Consider the following 16,673-nt stretch of genomic DNA (forward strand, 5'->3'; position numbering starts at 1 on the left):
ACGCTCTTTTTCCTTCCTTTGACAGTGTAGCTCTGATGTCCTATCAAGTATAGCTGGGTAAAGTCCTCCCTGACCACTTGGGTTCCTCAGTAACTGACATACTTGTCTCTACCATGTAGTCAAGAATCTGACATTCATTATATTTCATTCTTTGCACTCAGTAAAATATCATTGTTCAAAGAGCTTAAATGGGGCAATAAGATAGTTACATACATGGCTAAAATACAAAATAGAAAAGGACGTGGGAACTCGAGTGAGGGAGATGTTATTTCCGGTTAGGACATCAGAACAACCTCATGGAATAGGTTATATTTAAGGTAGAACTTGAGAAAGATCAGGTGCTGACACGTGAGTTGCTTCTTGCACAGATGCCTGCATCTTCATCTTCGGATGTTTCACATTCAACCACATAGTATAACAAAAGCATGTCCTTGCCCAGGAGCCCTGGAATATTTTTCAAGAGGGCATGTTTCCTTTTACCTCTTTCTTCACTTCTTGGACCCCGTTACTTTGACGCAATATTTAAGACAGGGTGAAGGAGTGAGTGAGGGCCTGAGGGGTAGAGCGGTTGCTTTTACAAAATCACCTCTGGAGGTAGATCTGTGGCCATTTCATCCTAGAGTGAAGAGAAACCCATCTCAGAAACCCAACTGAGGTTGGTTTTGTATAAGCCTTACTTTTTGCCTGGTTCTTTTGTCTTTGACGTGTCAGCTGTGCATCTAATTAAGAAAGGTTACCCCTGACTCACAAATAAGCATCAGATGAGTGTGGTGAACTCTAGGAGGCATGGCACACCAGGTGCTTGGTTCCTACCATCAGCTGAAACCCAGACCTGCTTCTGCACCGGAGGAGACACTTGCTGTCCTTTCTGAAGCTGCTTCTCTTTCCCATCCCAGCTTCTCCTGTCATCACTTACCAGAGGGCCACTGAGGAGCTTGTATTGGAGGGGTGGAGGCATGGATCTAAACATTCCTCTTGCCTTATAGGACTGTCCCCACCCTGGCTTTGCTAGCCAGCTGCAGGAAGCTTATAGTATTCCCCAGCCAGCTATTGGAGGAGAACTTCTCTACAATTATCTGCCGTTGACCTTGGCCTCATTTCTCACGTTTTGGCTGATATTCTAAAGGCGGAGGATGAGGTTTAGATTTCATGTGCCGCGTTCTTCCTCTGAAGTGGTTGGTTTTCCTAGCCTAGTGATTCTATCCTATTCCATTAAAAACCCGAGGTTTATTTTATAAACGTGACAGCTAGTCATTATATGAGGATTATTTCACAGGCCCTACAAGCAGAACATGTAAAATGTCAAGTGCCAGGTGTGGTGTTTTTTTTTTTCCCGATTTCATTTTTTTTTACAGAATTTTGAAAACGGCTTAAATCTAATTGGTTCCCCCAGGATCTCAGCTCCTGTTACATTTGTGGTGCTTCTTTTTTTGAGAGGCATCTGGAGAGACTGAACTGCCACTGCTAGTTGGCAGGCAGGGTAGGAGGATGCAGCAACTTTTTTTTTTCTTTCTTAGAAACTTTCAAATTTTGGGCTCAACTCTTCCCAAGCTTCAGTGTTTGATTTCCACACTTGTTTTTGCAACGTTGAGTTCTGCTTTTCCTATTATTGGATTCGTATGAATGAGAATGGCAGCCACGACGACCACCACCGCTGGTGGCCAGCCTATATCGACTGTGAAAGAAAAATAAAGAGAATAAGAAAAACAAAGCACATGTTAGTAGTAGTAGAGTATAATCCATGTAGACAACACTTACCAAGCACAGTTCTAATAAACAGGCTTTATGTGGGTCTAGTCTACTAAAAGTAAACACTTCTTTAGGCAACAGGGCTGAGTTATTATTAGTGGCCCAGATTCAGATGTTCCTATAGTCTAAACAATGTGAGAAGATGGCCAAAGTCTCTCCCTTAATCACAGTGAGGTCACAGCTTTGAAACCCCACATAGTGAAGCAAATAAGAAGCCACCCTTATAGCAGGGAAAGGGAAAGGGGGAGAGTGTAAGCAAACCAGGGGCTTCTTCTTGCTTCAAAACGTTTTAGCCAGATTCTTACACTTAAGGATCTGAGCTATAACCACAACGGAAAAACGTACTTAGAGTGTTTATTTTCAAATATATACTATTAAATGGTACTAAAAGACTCTGGTTTCGGAGCGTGAGTCTTCCACTGTGGAATTGAAAGCTAGGAAGAAGGGAAGTCAAGGCTTTAGGAGACTATTGACATGGTATGGGCAAAGCATACTGAGGGCACTCGGAGAAGCCAGATAAAAAAGCTTGTTGAGTACAGCGGTTAGGCTGCCTTTTGTTATTGGATTAGAAATAGCATAGGAATTAATAGCAAAGAAATTGTTCCTACTTTGGAAGATAAATGATTTGAAGTCTCTGTATTCAGAGAGCCTTATCTTGTAACATTTGACATCTACTTCTCTTAAACACAGGCAGGAAGAGTAACAACAAGAATGGGCTCAAACTGTGTTTTGATTAAGTGCCTCTTTGGGGTGTGTGTGTGTGTGTGTGTGTCCGTCCCAAGTGAGAATATCTGTTTAATTGAAATCTGATTGTTCTGTTATTGGTGAGGGAGGACCTGCCCAAGCATAGAAAAACCTAATTTCAGGCTTAGCAGGCAATGAAGTTAACAATAAAACATGTTTATTGAATTAAAAACAGTAAGCTTCTGGTTAATTCATTTAGGAATATTTCTCAAGATTTTCTTCCCAAGATAAAAACTTATATATCTGCCAGACGGAATAAGGGCCAGCCAGACTCCATGTGGGTAAATGTCCTCATTTTCTTGTCCTCAGGGAGACAGCACAGACCAGGGGCGCCGGGAGTGCAATGTTAATGTTGCCTGTGCCATTGCTGAGCTGTCCAACCCCGGGTAAATGACTTGGTCTCATTGGCCCTCAGTGTTTCTCACGTATGAAGTAAGGGAACTGGATTAGGGGACTTCTAAGGCTCTTTCTGCATCTAATATTCGATAAAACAGAGGTGTAAACAGTGGAAAGGAAAGCACGGAGTGGTGAGGAAAAGATAAGTGTGGTAGTTCAGTGCTTGAGGAAGGGTTTTCTGGGCAGAGAAGGAAACAAGCCAGGGCAAGGCTGCAACAAAGGTTCTCTCCGTCTTTGTTCAGCTCCTGTCTCCCTGATGGTTTTAGGTAACTCAGGAATGCTCCTTTTGCCTGCCCCTTCTTATTTTCTCCTTTTCTCTCTGTCCCATATTTCCTTCCATCTTTCTCTACACCCCTACCCACCACCCTCTTTACATCTCTCTGAGGAATAGATGTGGTTAGGATTTGTCAGGAAGACACAAGAAAAATGAAACCTGTTGGAAAAATAGTTTTCCACTTTGTTTTTTCCTTTTATTTCCTAGGATCTGTTATAGCTTCAATTTTGCTAAGTAAAAACAGTGAAAATTTTCAGCTCATGGGTTGTGTGTTCGTAATGGTGATGATCACGATGCAGGTACCAACGTTGAGTGCTTACTGTGTGCCGGGAAGAGCAGTAACTTAGTTACTCCCCCTCACAGCACTGATGAGGTAGGTCCTGTTACTAGCACCGTTATGCAGATGAGGCCGCTGGATCAGAAAGGTTAAGTAACTTGCCCACGGTTTCCAGCTCATTATGGCAAAGCTAGGCTCTGATCCCAGGCAGTTGTTTGCCAGTGTCGCCTCTTTCATTCACTTGGCCTAGCTGCATCTCCTCTGAGGCAGAGATGATATGTTTTATTCATTTTTCCCATTCCCTTGAGATTGGGTACAACGCTGGAGGAAAGTATACTTTGAATTCGTGTAGGATGGACTTACAGGCGTACCGTCCTACCTGGGAGAGAAAGCCGTCCAAGGCGTCCTCTGTCTCCAGGGGAGAAGCTGTGCCCATAAGTGCCCTCCCAGCTGTGCAGAGATTTGTGTTGACAAATCTTTGACTTGGCATTTGAAAGTATCTGCTCCCTGTCTGTGTGAAGTTTTTTTTTTTTTGCGGTACGTGGGCCTCTCACTGTTGTGGCCTCTCCCGTTGCAGAGCACAGGCTCCGGACGCACAGGCTCAGCGGCCATGGCTCACGGGCCCAGCCACTCCGCGGCATGTGGGATCTTCCCGGACCGGGGCACGAACCCGCGTCCCCTGCATCAGCAGGCGGACTCTCAACCACTGCGCCACCAGGGAAACCCTGTGTGAACTTTTTTAATTTAGAAGTTTCAGTTTTAAGAAAGTTAGACTAGTTTAAAGGAGTTGAATTATATTTCTGTGCAAACAGTGAAACTGTAGTATCATTTAAACAAATGTAGCTGATAAGTTAATATATGAACCAAGAAATAGCTGGGAACAGAACGTCAATGAAAGCACTAGATTTAATTGTGAGGAAAAAAAAATTCCTTTAAGGTTTTATTTGCCTGAATGCATTTGACTTTGGAGATATAGTAGTTTTGCACTTACGAACATTTGATACAGGGGAAAAAAAATGGATCAATATGTTTACATGCCAAGGTCAATCTTTCTACTACTATGTATGATGTTAGGGGTGAGAGAAATGAGACAGCTCATTCTTTTTATATTTGTTGCCATGGTACAAGGATAATACCTTCTTGTGAGGATGTCTGTATTAGAGGGTGAAGGATGCATTGTTTATTCATTATGTCCTCTAAGATCTCACTTACCTGGTAGTCGGATTTCCAGCAGCTCTATCATCTGGAACATACATAGGTGCCTAGAAGTATAGGATCATGGAAGATTAATGTTGGAAGGGATCTTAGAGATCCTTTAACCCAACTGCCTTATTTTGCAGATGAAAAAGTACAGCCTCAAACAACTAAGGGACCTGGTCATGGATTAGAATAAAATCTTCAAATAGAAAATGATAATTACAAAGGTTGCATACTATTTACCCTATTAATTTACTTTATAAGTATTTGTTGAGTACCTCATAATGTGGAAGACATTAGGGGTAGAGCAGTCCTCCTTGGTCTAGGAAAGATACAGGCTCTTCTTCAAGCTCTTACCAAACATATGTGTCATGAGGACACAGATGAGAAATATCTGAGAATGAGTCCTGATAAACTTTTTTTTTTTAACATCTTTATTGGAGTATAATTGCTTTACAATGGTATGTTAGTTTCTGCTTAATAACACAGTGAATCAGCTATATGTATACATATATTGAGGATGACGGGGACTTTGTCTTGTTAACTCCCCAGTGTCTCATGCCCTCCAGGGGATGAAGCCGCTGACCACAGCTGTGACCACAGTGTCGAAATCTGGGAACATTTAGTGTTGCAAATCTACTGACTTAAAAAGCCTACAAGGAATTATAACATTTATTTATTTATTGGCTGCGTCGGGTGTTAGTTGCGGCACGCCGGATCTTTCATTATGGTGCGCAGGCTTCTCTCTAGTTGTGGTGTGAGGATTTTCTCTCTCTAGTTGTGACACATGGGCTCTAGAGTGTGCCGGCCCAGTAGTTGTGGCACACGGGCTTAGTTGCCCTGCTGCACGTGGGGTCTTAGTTCCCTGACCAGGGATCGAACCCGTGTCCCCTGCATTGGATGGCAGATTCTATACCACTGGACCACCAGGGAAATCCCTGTAACTTCTTATTCCAGTGCTAAAACTTAAATTCATGTCGACAGCCCCGAGTCAAGAAAAAGTTAAAGTTCTTCCGACCTGTTCTTTTAGCAAAGTGGTTAAGTATACATTACATTTTAGCTTTCAAATATAAAGAGTATAGATGAGCTTCACTTCTCTGGGACATTTACTCATTTTGTCCTCAAAACATTTAGTCGTTGAAATCTGTTGAACACCTTTTATGCATAACAGCTTATCTCTAGACCATGAATAAATAAGCTTGATGTTAGTGGAGGGGAGATTGGTCGTCACTGTAAATAAATTTGATGTTTGGCCGTTAACTTCACAGCAGGGTTTTGTGTACTGAAGCACCGTTATGAAGGTTGGGATGAAAGAGGTCACGCTAAATGCGGGAGAGAGACGGAGAAATAAATAAGCTGCGGCAACTTCTGCAACCCAGGCAATGTGCCAAGTCTGTGACTTCATTTGATCCTCACACCAGTTCTGTGTGGCACTCAGTCGTCCCCATTTGCCGATGAGGAAGCTCAGAATCAAGGAGTGAGTTAATTTGCCCACGATGACATAGTTGGCAAATAGCAGGGTTTGGATCTGTGTCTCTGTGGCTTGGTCCATTGTCCTTGAAGCAAGTGGCATTTCCCTCTTCCACTGACATGGAGTGTAGCGTGATGGACACATGCATTCATTCATTTATGTATCCATCCATCCATTCAGCAAATATTTGGAGACCAGCTTTATGCTGGACTCTTTAAGGAGGTGCAGATACGAATGAATAGTAATTTGAGCTATGGCATAATATAATAAATAATAAAAGTTCATGACAAAACTGTATGACCGTGGTGGTTTTTAATTTTAGACTATAGACTCAGTGCTACTACTTCAAGATTATGCCTCTTATATTTGGAGGAATTATTTTTTTGAATTTTAAAAAAACATTGATTAGCCGTGAGAACAGAAATAAATCATTTGTAGTTAGCAAATTAAGTTTTTAATCGCATATTGGTGCTAAGTTGGTGATGTAGGCCTCGTGACTGAACAAAGGCAAGCTTTCTTTTTCTCCACGTTTAGGTGGGTAGCTTCCTCATCCGGCACCCTGTATGATATTGGATGCCCATTTATTGGAGCACCTCCCAGCTTCCAAGCGAGTGGGGTAGCACTGGATGGTGGTTTATTGCCTCGGCGGCTCTGAACTAGTGAAGCCTAGATTGGTGAGATTTATAGCACCTAGAGTTAGAGAACGAGAAATATACTACCAGCATGTTCTAGAAAGCACAGGATCTCAAGCCACAAGATCTGGGTTTGAATGAAGGCTCTTTCACTTGGGTGGCGTTGTGCAAAATTTTTAAATCTCTTTGAGCCTGGATTTACTGATTTAATAGTGTTTATGTCACATAGTGTTATGGGAATGAAAAGACACAGTATATGTGAAAAATGCTTGGCAAAGACAGCTGTAGTGTTTAATTGTGTAAAGATAGGATCATCACTCTGATAATTGTCTGGCCAGGGTCTCAGGTGTCTTGTGAGGATAAAAGAGCATTTGACATTGGACCCAAGCTGTGAAGGAAAGACAAGAAATAGAGCTGTACAGAGGGATTGTTATGACTATAAAGGGACAAGAGTGTGAACATTTGCCTTTTTTTTTGCCTACTCTGTTCCTAGCCATTTCTAGTGACAGGTACCACTGGCATCCTGCAGCCTTCTGCTTCCAGCCTCTAGGGTTGCCTCTAAGATGTCTCATAGTGGTGTCGAAAGCCCACTGCTTTGAATGCCCCCCTGGTTTCTAATCCACTGCTTGCTTTTGGTCATTCCTACTTGTGTGCCCATCTGCTCTCCAGGCCTCCCGCCATCGGCCCATCTTGCTCGCTGACTAGGCTCTTCCTAGGAGCAGACTCTCTGAATCAAGTCCCCTGTGAATTATCCCCAGTTTGCCTTCCTTCTTGCCATCTGTCTTTCCTGAATGCTCTTGGCAAATCTCAATAGCCACACTACCAAAAAAGCAAGAAAACTTTACTGAGAGGAGAAGACAGAGTTAGGGAAAACGATGTGTACAAGCAGGACAAAGGATTCTGTAGGGCAGAGCGGACAGGGAGATAGGGCCTGGTGGAGGATATTGATGTGAATGGGAGCCTGTGGGTAGTTTCAGGCAGTGAGCTGCCTGAGCATCTATCTAACAATAGGGCAGGTGTCCACTCTCCTCTGTGTGTGCAGAGAGCCTGTCAGTCGTATGTGCCTCTGTGAAAGCATTCGGTAAGAAAATCGATGTTGTAGGGGGAGTGATTCCCATCTTTACATGTGGTTTTAACCCTGACAGGTGATTTTCTAAATCTCCAGCTAGGAGGACAGGGTGCAGCTGACCAAGCATCTCAAACTCCTTTCTCCCGAACCTCCTCCTTTGGGCGCCCTCAGTCCAGTTACTGTGGGTACCACTTGCTGTGGTTTTGTCCATTAGCCGGCCTGTGCCTGCCATTGTAGAGGTCCTTTGGAAACACATTATTAGAGAAGAGCAGCAGAGAGGAAGTCTGCAAACCAACAAGAAAACAAACAACCTACGTTCAGTAAGAGCAGGGAGTGTATGACTCACAGCGAGAAACACAGAGGCAGACACCCCCTCTTTGTTTCCCTTTCAGACTTCAAAACGTCAAGGTGAGAGACCTCGCAGCTTCTGAGGGAGAGCCTGGTGGATGATGAGGGAGAGCCTGGTAGATGGAAAAGGAGAGTCTATTTTGAAGCCGTGTAGAGGTGGCATGCAGACAAGATAGCGTGCCCAGTCCTCCCGGGGCTGTCCCCTGTCTTCTTCAAATATGACCGGAATGGCTTTAGTGGTGATTTCATCTAGTTGAATTTTACTCCTTTAAATAATATTGCAGGGCTTCCCTGGCGGCGCAGTGGTTGGGAGTCCGCCTGCCGATGCAGGGGACACGGGTTCGTGCCCCGGTCTGGGAAGATCCCACATGCCGCGGAGCGGCTGGGCCCGTGAGCCATGGCCGCTGAGCCTGCGCGTCTGGAGGCTATGCTCCACAGCGGGAGAGGTCACAGCAGTGAGAGGCCCGCGTACTGCAAGAAAAAAAAAAAAATAGTATTGCAAAAACGTGACCTGTCAACTCTGGTTTTCCCTTTTCCTAAAATGTGTTCAGCGCTTTGGGTGTTCTTCGGGAAACCTAAGGCACAGGGGAGGAGGTCCTGAGGAGGTGTATGAAGAGGTGGTGTTAGGCCAGCTGCTTCCATTTCTGGGGAAGCTCGTTATGTGTAACCCCGAGGAAGTTTCTGAAGGGCTTGTGCCTGAGAGGCCTTGTTCATAATTAAAATGTCTGTTTAAAAATCAGTGTCCCATTGCACTTGAATATTTGATTTGCTGTCTGTGAGGTTTGCTTTCATGCTATTGAATTTTTAGATTTGTCAACCACATTTGATCATTTCAGTAGCATCCAGACAGGACGAGCTAGCTATAGGCAAGGAGGCCTCACCAGCCCCACCCTTCCCTTATCCGGGGTGCGTGTTCCCGCATGAAGAGTGGTGCTTGCAGGTGCCCTGAACGTTCGGGATGATTTACAGAGGCTCTGATATGTGGTGTGAACTCCTGCAGGGAATCCTGGTTCCTTGTTTCAGCTCTGCTGATCCCTTGCTGTGTGACCTCCGGAAAGACTTTTCCCCGTTTGCCCTCAGCTTCCTTGCACGTTAATGGAAACAACAACAATAACACAACTCTTTCTCTTTATTCCTAGAAAGACTGTTGAAATGATCTCAGATTTGCTTTGAATTGCAAAACCCATCTATTAAACATGACACATGTTTGCATATATCCACGTATGTGAGTGTATGTGTCACACACATGCACACATCTGCTACTCACATTAAGGCAGAGGCCAGGCAAGTTGACCTTGAGTTCCCTTGGTGAACTTGGACCCCCACTGCTTCCTTAGGGCTCCACACGGCACCTTGTGTGGTCTTCATAGGTCATTTCCCAAGGGTCTTCCCTCTCTCAGGGGATGGTCTCTCTCATTCAGAAATCAGCTTTGATTTCTCTTTCTCCCTCACCTCTCATTTCCAATCTATCCATCACCAATCCTGGCAGCTCTTCTTTCAAAGCATATTTCAAATCCACCCACTTCCACTGCTGTCACCATCATCAGCCTCTGTTGATTCCTCTCTGTAATCCGTCTTCACACGGGAGCCAGAGTGACTTTTCAGAAATGTAAAACACATTATGCCAAGCCCTGCTTCAGACTAGCCCGTGGTCCTGGTGCTTCTAGAATGAGATTCGAACTTCTAACCGTGGCCTCCTTAGCTTCCTTGGTGGCCTTCCCCTCCCTGCCTGGTTCACTAAGCTCTAGTGAAGCTTGACTCCTTTTTGTTCTTTAACACCCCACACTTTCTTACCTTAAGAATTTTTAAAAATAAGCTTTATTTTTTTAGAGCAGTTTTAGGTTCATAAAAATTGAGGAGAAAGTACAGAGAGTTTTCATATATCTCCTGCCCATGTGTACAGTCTCTCCCACTATGGATACCCGCCCCCCACCAGAGTGATGCATTTGTGACAGCTGATGAACCTACATTGACACATCACTGTCACCCAAGGTCCATAGTTAACCTTAGGGTTCACTCTTGATGCTGTTCATTCTATGGCTTTTGACAAACGGATGATGACATGCATCTACCATAATACTGTATCATACAGAAGTTTCACTGCCCCAGTAATTCTCTGTGCCCCTCCTATTCTTCTCTCCCTCTTCTCATCGCTGGCAACCACTGATCTTTTAACTGTCTCCATAGTTTTGCCTTTCCTAGAACGTCATACCCTTGGAATCATACAGTGTGTCGCCTTTTCAGAATAGCTTCTTTCACTTAGTGATATGCATTTGAGATTCTTCCCTGTCTTTCCATGACCTTAAGGATTTTGCTTTAGCTTTTTGCTCTGCTCGCCTTTTCCTGTCCACCCTATTTAACTAGCCTCTCATGTCACATCACCTTCTTGCAGGTTCTTTCTAGCACTTGTTACCCTCTGACATTTTCTTTTATTGTTTACTACCTGTCTCTCCCGCAAGATTTCAAGCTCTGTGGGAGTGAAGGTCTTGTCTGCCTCACTCCTGGTTGCGCCCCAGTGTCTAGAACAGTTCTTAGTGCATAGCAGATGCTCAGTAAATGTTGGGAGAGTTGAATGCATCGGTGACCTTCAATATATGAACCCATTTTAGCATTACTCTTCTCTCCTAGTTGGTCTTCAAGGTGACAAACTCTTTCATTCACACTGCTCCAGGTTTTGTTCGGAGGAAGAGGCAGACATTCATGTTAAGTCACTGAGTCTGAGAATTGTTTCTTGTTCACCTTTGGCTTCTGAAGCTCTCTTGGTTGTCTGCTGAATTTAATGGGCCTCCAGGCAAGCGGAAGTTGGGAGCCTTGCACAAGAGAGAACAGAGGCGGTAGAAAATGATTAAAGGAAAATAGCAGAATAGTGTAATTTTACATTTATTGAGTCACACATTGTACTCCAAGCTGTGTATAACATAAAAAATGAATTAGGAGACAAGTCAGATATGAAATGAATGAGCACACACAAGCCCGCAAATACTGCAGAGAGGAAGGTGTTTCTCCAGGTGCCTCTTCTCATTTACCAAACTGTAGCCTTATCAGAATATATGGGCTCGTTCAGGAGAGGCACCACGCAGCCAGCGTTTGTGGCCCAGTCATGCCCTGGCGGCACAGAGAGACCTGCAATTTCCTTACTGCTTCTTGAAGAAACTTTCTTCGACCTAACAGACTTTCTAGGGAGACCAAACCAAGTGCAGCTGAGTTTAATGTTCTCATTAAAATGTTAAAGAGGCTTTATTCACGAATGGCTGAAGCTGTAATTTCTTTATCCTCATGAACTGTGGAAATATGTGGCCGTCTCTTACAGTGGCGTTCACCCAGACCCCCCCCTCAGGAAAGTCTGCTTAACGGAGGGGTTGGCTGGATCTGGGGGCTGGGAAGGGGATTATCTGGATTGTATCTTTCAGGGATGTAGTGGAAGTGATGGGAAGGGGCCCCCCTTCCTTGATCTGTTTTCATGCTGTAGCTCTTGTTGTGTAAGCACTATTCGTCTACTTGACCTTGAGTTCTAACTTGGAAATCACATGAGAGACAAACACTCAAATACACACGTGCACCCAAATGTTGTGGGCCGAAGTGGGTTTTTATCCTCCCATAAGCAGTAGCTTATTGAGGTGAAATGAGAAGAAATCCACACGTGTTGAGGTGCTGGTAAACTGAACAGGGAGTTGATCTGGAAAAGGAATTGTGTGAATCACAGGTGGAGCTGGCACTCAGAACTGGCTTTGGGTGGTGACCAGTGCAAAAACATAACTGTAGAGCTTTAGGGAGTGGATACTGATGGCAAATACAACTATTTTTCTTCCTCTAAATATTTATAATGTTGTATAGGTAACACTGAAATCGTAGAGCTGTCTGTGGTCCATATATAGCTAGGAAACTGTATTGCCAGAAACCTCAAACTGAAACTTAAGGGGACGAAAGATTAAAACATGCTCTTTTCCTCAATTCCTTATTATTAGAAAGCATTGTCTGTTGAATGGTAACAGATCTAGGTCCCACGATACGCAGGTGTGGTAATGTAAGTAACATCTAGGGATTGTTTAAAGATATTTTTTTCTTTTTCCATTGATGGGTCATTGAGGTACTTTACTCTGGGTCAGATTTAAATTAAAATACATGCGTCCTAGAGTTGTCAAAGTTTTTTCCTCAAGAGGTAAACCCTTCTTTTCAGACATGAGTGCAGGGCTTTCGTTAAAACTGTTTCAGGGGCTTCCTTGGTGGCACAGTGGTTGAGAGTCCGCCTGCCGATGCAGAGGACACGGGTTCGTGCCCCGGTCCGGGAAGATCCCACATGCCGCGGAGCGGCTGGGCCCGTGAGCCATGGCCGCTGGGTCTGTGCGTCCGGAGCCTGTGCTCCGCAACGGGAGAGGCCACAATAGTGAGAGGCCCACGTACAGCAAAAAAAAAAAAAAAACTGTTTCAGGTCGGAGGGGGCAGTGGAGTTGAAAGTTAACATAGGAGGCTCTTTCTACGTGAAAATTGGATGGTTTCTGAAGAGGCCTTTTCTGGAAGGGTGACCATCTCAGCCCAGTGGTTTTCATGGTGTTAATGTTGTTAACGTTAAAAAGAAACACTCATGATTTTTGAACACAAAGAAAGTCCATGCTGATTTTAGAAATACTGTTGATTATATACTGTTGATGAAATACATTTTTAAGAGATTCAGAGCCAGATATAACAAATTACACTGCCGGCTAAGCCAGCTCTGCTCTAACTCTTGGTTGGTTGATATGGAATGACTTGCATCCCTGTTTCGGGGAACTGCTAACCCGGTCTCTGAATTCTGACATGAATCCAGAGAGGCAGGACCTCTTGGGGTTCTATTTAGACCCAGCTCCACCTGTCGTGTCTCCTCTTTCCCTTTTCCAAGATAGGATTGCAATCCCTTTCCTGGTCTACAGAGCAAACCCATTCTGGGGGCTTCTTGGCTTGCCTACGAAATCTTGGTGAGCTATGATCAGGTCCTTACTTCCTAGTTTGACTCAGAACTGTTGAGGAAGTGTAAAGGTGTGATGAGAGCATCCGTAATTATAGGGTCTGGACAAAGTATCATGGGAACAAATGGAGGGACTGACTAATTTATCCCAGGCTGCTGTATTTCTTTCAGAGAACTTCTGTCTGTCCTCTAGAGTTTTTCTGTTTGCTCATTTGCTGTTAGAATGTTAGTTGTCACATCTGACCACTCAGTATCCCTGCCCAGTCAACCCCTCTGCCCTTTCGACTTCTTGGAGGTGAGTTACATCCACAACCCTGTGTTTACCTTATGATTAGGTGCCACTGCCAGAAGCCTAGAGGAAATTTTCGAAGTGCATGAAATTTTCAAAGTGCATCCGCGTTCCCCCCGGCTGCTTAATTCTGTTGTGTCTTAGGCTAATACTGATCGGTCAGTTGATTCTTTGATTCATTCATTCATTCATCAGACATTTGGGGAGCATATACTATATGCCAGGGGCACATGCTACATCTAGGTGCTGGGATAAAAGGGGGAGCAAAGCAGATGTGTCTACAGAGTTTTGCTGATCGTTCACAGGGGTGAAAATAAGAGTGAAATACCTGAAGAAAGCCAAATGGCTTTTCTGTAATTCAAAGAGTGTGTGTGAGATTGCCAAATCACAGCCGACTCCGTAGAGTACTCCGCAAGTGCATTTCACGCAGGAAGTGGCGGTACCAGACATTTTCTGTATTATGATAATCTTCATGTATTTATTAAGCTGTAGCTTGTAAGGCTTCCTGATGGGGCGTTAAATGAGCCTTTTTGTGTGCTGCATTGTGTCTTTGTCAGGAAGCACTCTGGTAACTCCTGCCTGTAATGAGGCCCATTTCAGTCATTCCAGGAGGGTTTGGGGGATCGGCACAAAGAGGGGTAAGACGAACACTTAGGAAAGGGCTGGATTCGTGGTGGGTTGAAGGGAGCGTCCTTAGGAAAAACCGGAGATAGAATGAAATCCTTTTGCCTAGTATATTTTACGTCTCGGTACCCTTTGAGCACAGCAGCTGAATAGCCCAGCGTTGTTCTACATTTTGAAAACTGCTAAGAAAATGCTAGCTTACTACATTTATAAAGTTTTTTTTAGAATAAATTTATTTATTTATTTTTGGCTGCGTTGGGTCTTTGTTGCTGCGCGCGGGCTTTCTCTAGTTGCGGCGAGCGGGGGCTACTCTTCGTTGCGGTGCGCGGGCTTCTCATTGCTGTGGCTTCTCTTGTTGTGGAGCACGGGCTCTAGGTGTGCAGGCTTCTGTAGCTGTGGTGAGTAGGCTCAGTAGTTGTGGCGCACGGGCTTAGTTGCTCCGCAGCATGTGGGATCTTCCCGGACCAGGGATCGAACCCGTGTCCCCTGAATTGGCAGACGGATTCTTAACTACTCTGCCACCAGGGAAGTCCCTAAAGTTTGTTTTTTTTGCCTTCTCAACTGTTGACCTGGCAGCAGGTTGGGAGAATCTGTGAACTCCAAGTGTGACGATGGGACAGCAGACGAGCCCAGAAATTTTCCTATAATTTCCAAGCTCTGTGCCTGCGAGGTCTGGCTACACACTGATAACAGAGGTTCGACTCTGGGAAAGGAGAGAGCCTAGAAGAGGGGAAAGAAGTATGGGCACATTAGTGAGGAACAGGGAAGAGAGATCAAGGGGGGAAAGGTAGAAAGGTGCTCTGTTATCCTCGCTTCTCTCCCTCATCTCCTTCTTCTCATAGCAGGAGGGGGTGAGAAAGCAGGCAGATTGAAAAGGAGAAGAAGGGAGTTGAATTAGAGATGGGAGGGCACTTGGAGGTGGTAAGGGAGAAGGAGAATGAGTCAGAGGAAGCGAGGGGGAAGGAGGCAGGATAAGGACTACTTAAATGTAGGGAGGGAGAGGAGACAGGCACAGAGAGGGGCGTGCACACTGTGGTCTCACCGAGAGCCTTCAATTGCTCCCAGCGATGCAGCAGCCAGATAGCCAGTGTCCCTCCCCGAAGACAGGTTCCTGACTTTTGTATTAACTTTAATGCCATTCTCTTTATGGCCCCTGTATTGCTGGTTGCAGCTGCATTGACACTCTGCGTGATCAGAGAGCAGAGACTTAGTTCTGTGGTCCCTGCCCCCTCGCAGTGTTCGGCAGACTTCTGAGTCAGTGCTGCTTGCATTTGATGTCTGCTATTCCTCCTTGTCTATACAGGTAGGTGAGCTGAAAGGGAAAAGAAATGTTCCTAACGGCTGCCGCCTTTAGAGCTCATGCATACAAATATTCATAGCAGTTGGGAAAAACAACTCGATACAGTCACAATCCAATATTTTTTCTAAGTAAAGGTAGTTGACTCCTTCATTGCTGGGCTGGGTCCTTGCCCTAACCCAGCACCACACTCACTGCGCCTACAGGTGGGCTGCTTCTTGAAACACCTTTCCTCTTCTTTTTTCGAAGCTCAGCTCAGGAAGCCCTCACAGTGTTCCAGGTCCGGGTCAGGTGCTTTCTAAGTGTGCACCAGTGCCCTCCTCTGCACCCTGGCTTCTGGTGCCAACCTTTCCCCTATTCGAGCTCCCATTCCTATGGTAATTTCTGTTCTTCCCCTACACTTTGGGCTCTTTACACAACGTTGGATATTACGGAGCATCTAAATAGATGTTCACTAACTGCTTATGGAATGAATGAATGGCTATGGTGCTGCTTTTGTAAGTGTAAAACAAAAGTCTTCTAGAATCAACTATGCTTTAGGAATGAGAGTACAGTTAGCCCACGTATTCTGGAAGAGAAAAGTTGACTTAGCCAGCAGTAAGGGATTTCTGGGGACTATTCAGCTATAATAAAGGGACTGTGATCCCTTTAACTTCTGGACACCAGAGGACAGTCTTGAAGTTTCAGGCAACCTGTTTCCTGTGATTCTAGTAATTGCAGGTCAGATAGATAAGGAGCTTCAAAACCATACTTCTCAGACATGAATGTGCATAGGAATCACTTGAGGATCCTGTGAAAATACAGATTGTGTTTCAGGAGGTTTTAGCATTTCAGGCTCCCTGGTGATGCTGCTGTTGCTGGTCCGTAGACCTGACTCGAGTAACAAGCTTTTACAATACTTTCTAGTCAATAAAGTTGGGATTTATTCTATGGAAATATGCAGTTGCATTTTTATAGTTTGAGGAACCACAGACTTCCCAAGAGAAAACGTAGAAATATCTAACCCTTATGTCAGCTTGGAAATTTGCAGGAAGTCTCTCCTACACTTAAAAAGAGGAACCCTATACTGATCAGCTCCCCCAAACTGCTTTCAAATGACGCTCTAGGTTGTACTGCCCTTAACTAATACACAACTTTATTTATGAAGGCTTTTGCAGATTTGGGAGGCCCTGGCCCTGACCCTAGCCCTGGTGTAGTTACTTTAGCAACAAGGACGACCTTTAAAGCACAAATATTCTGTGGAAGATCGACAGTTCAAGGGCTGTGTTTATGATGAGACCTTTGCATTGATGGATTGTGACCATGCAGAGACCTTCTCCAAGGACAGCCAATTAGAATGGCTGGAAGTAGGAAGGGGCAACATT

The 16,673-nt window shown here is 44.6% G+C and overlaps 1 protein-coding gene across 4 annotated transcripts in view; it reads left to right on the top strand.

Moving 5' to 3' along the window:
- ENOX1 (ecto-NOX disulfide-thiol exchanger 1) overlaps window positions 1-16,673 on the top strand; it is a 610,579-nt gene that overhangs the window by 128,494 nt on the left and 465,412 nt on the right. The window lies entirely within an intron of this gene.

Source organism: Delphinus delphis, chromosome 18 (assembly GCF_949987515.2).
Source record: "Delphinus delphis chromosome 18, mDelDel1.2, whole genome shotgun sequence".
In the NCBI taxonomy this organism is placed as follows: Eukaryota; Metazoa; Chordata; class Mammalia; order Artiodactyla; family Delphinidae; genus Delphinus; species Delphinus delphis.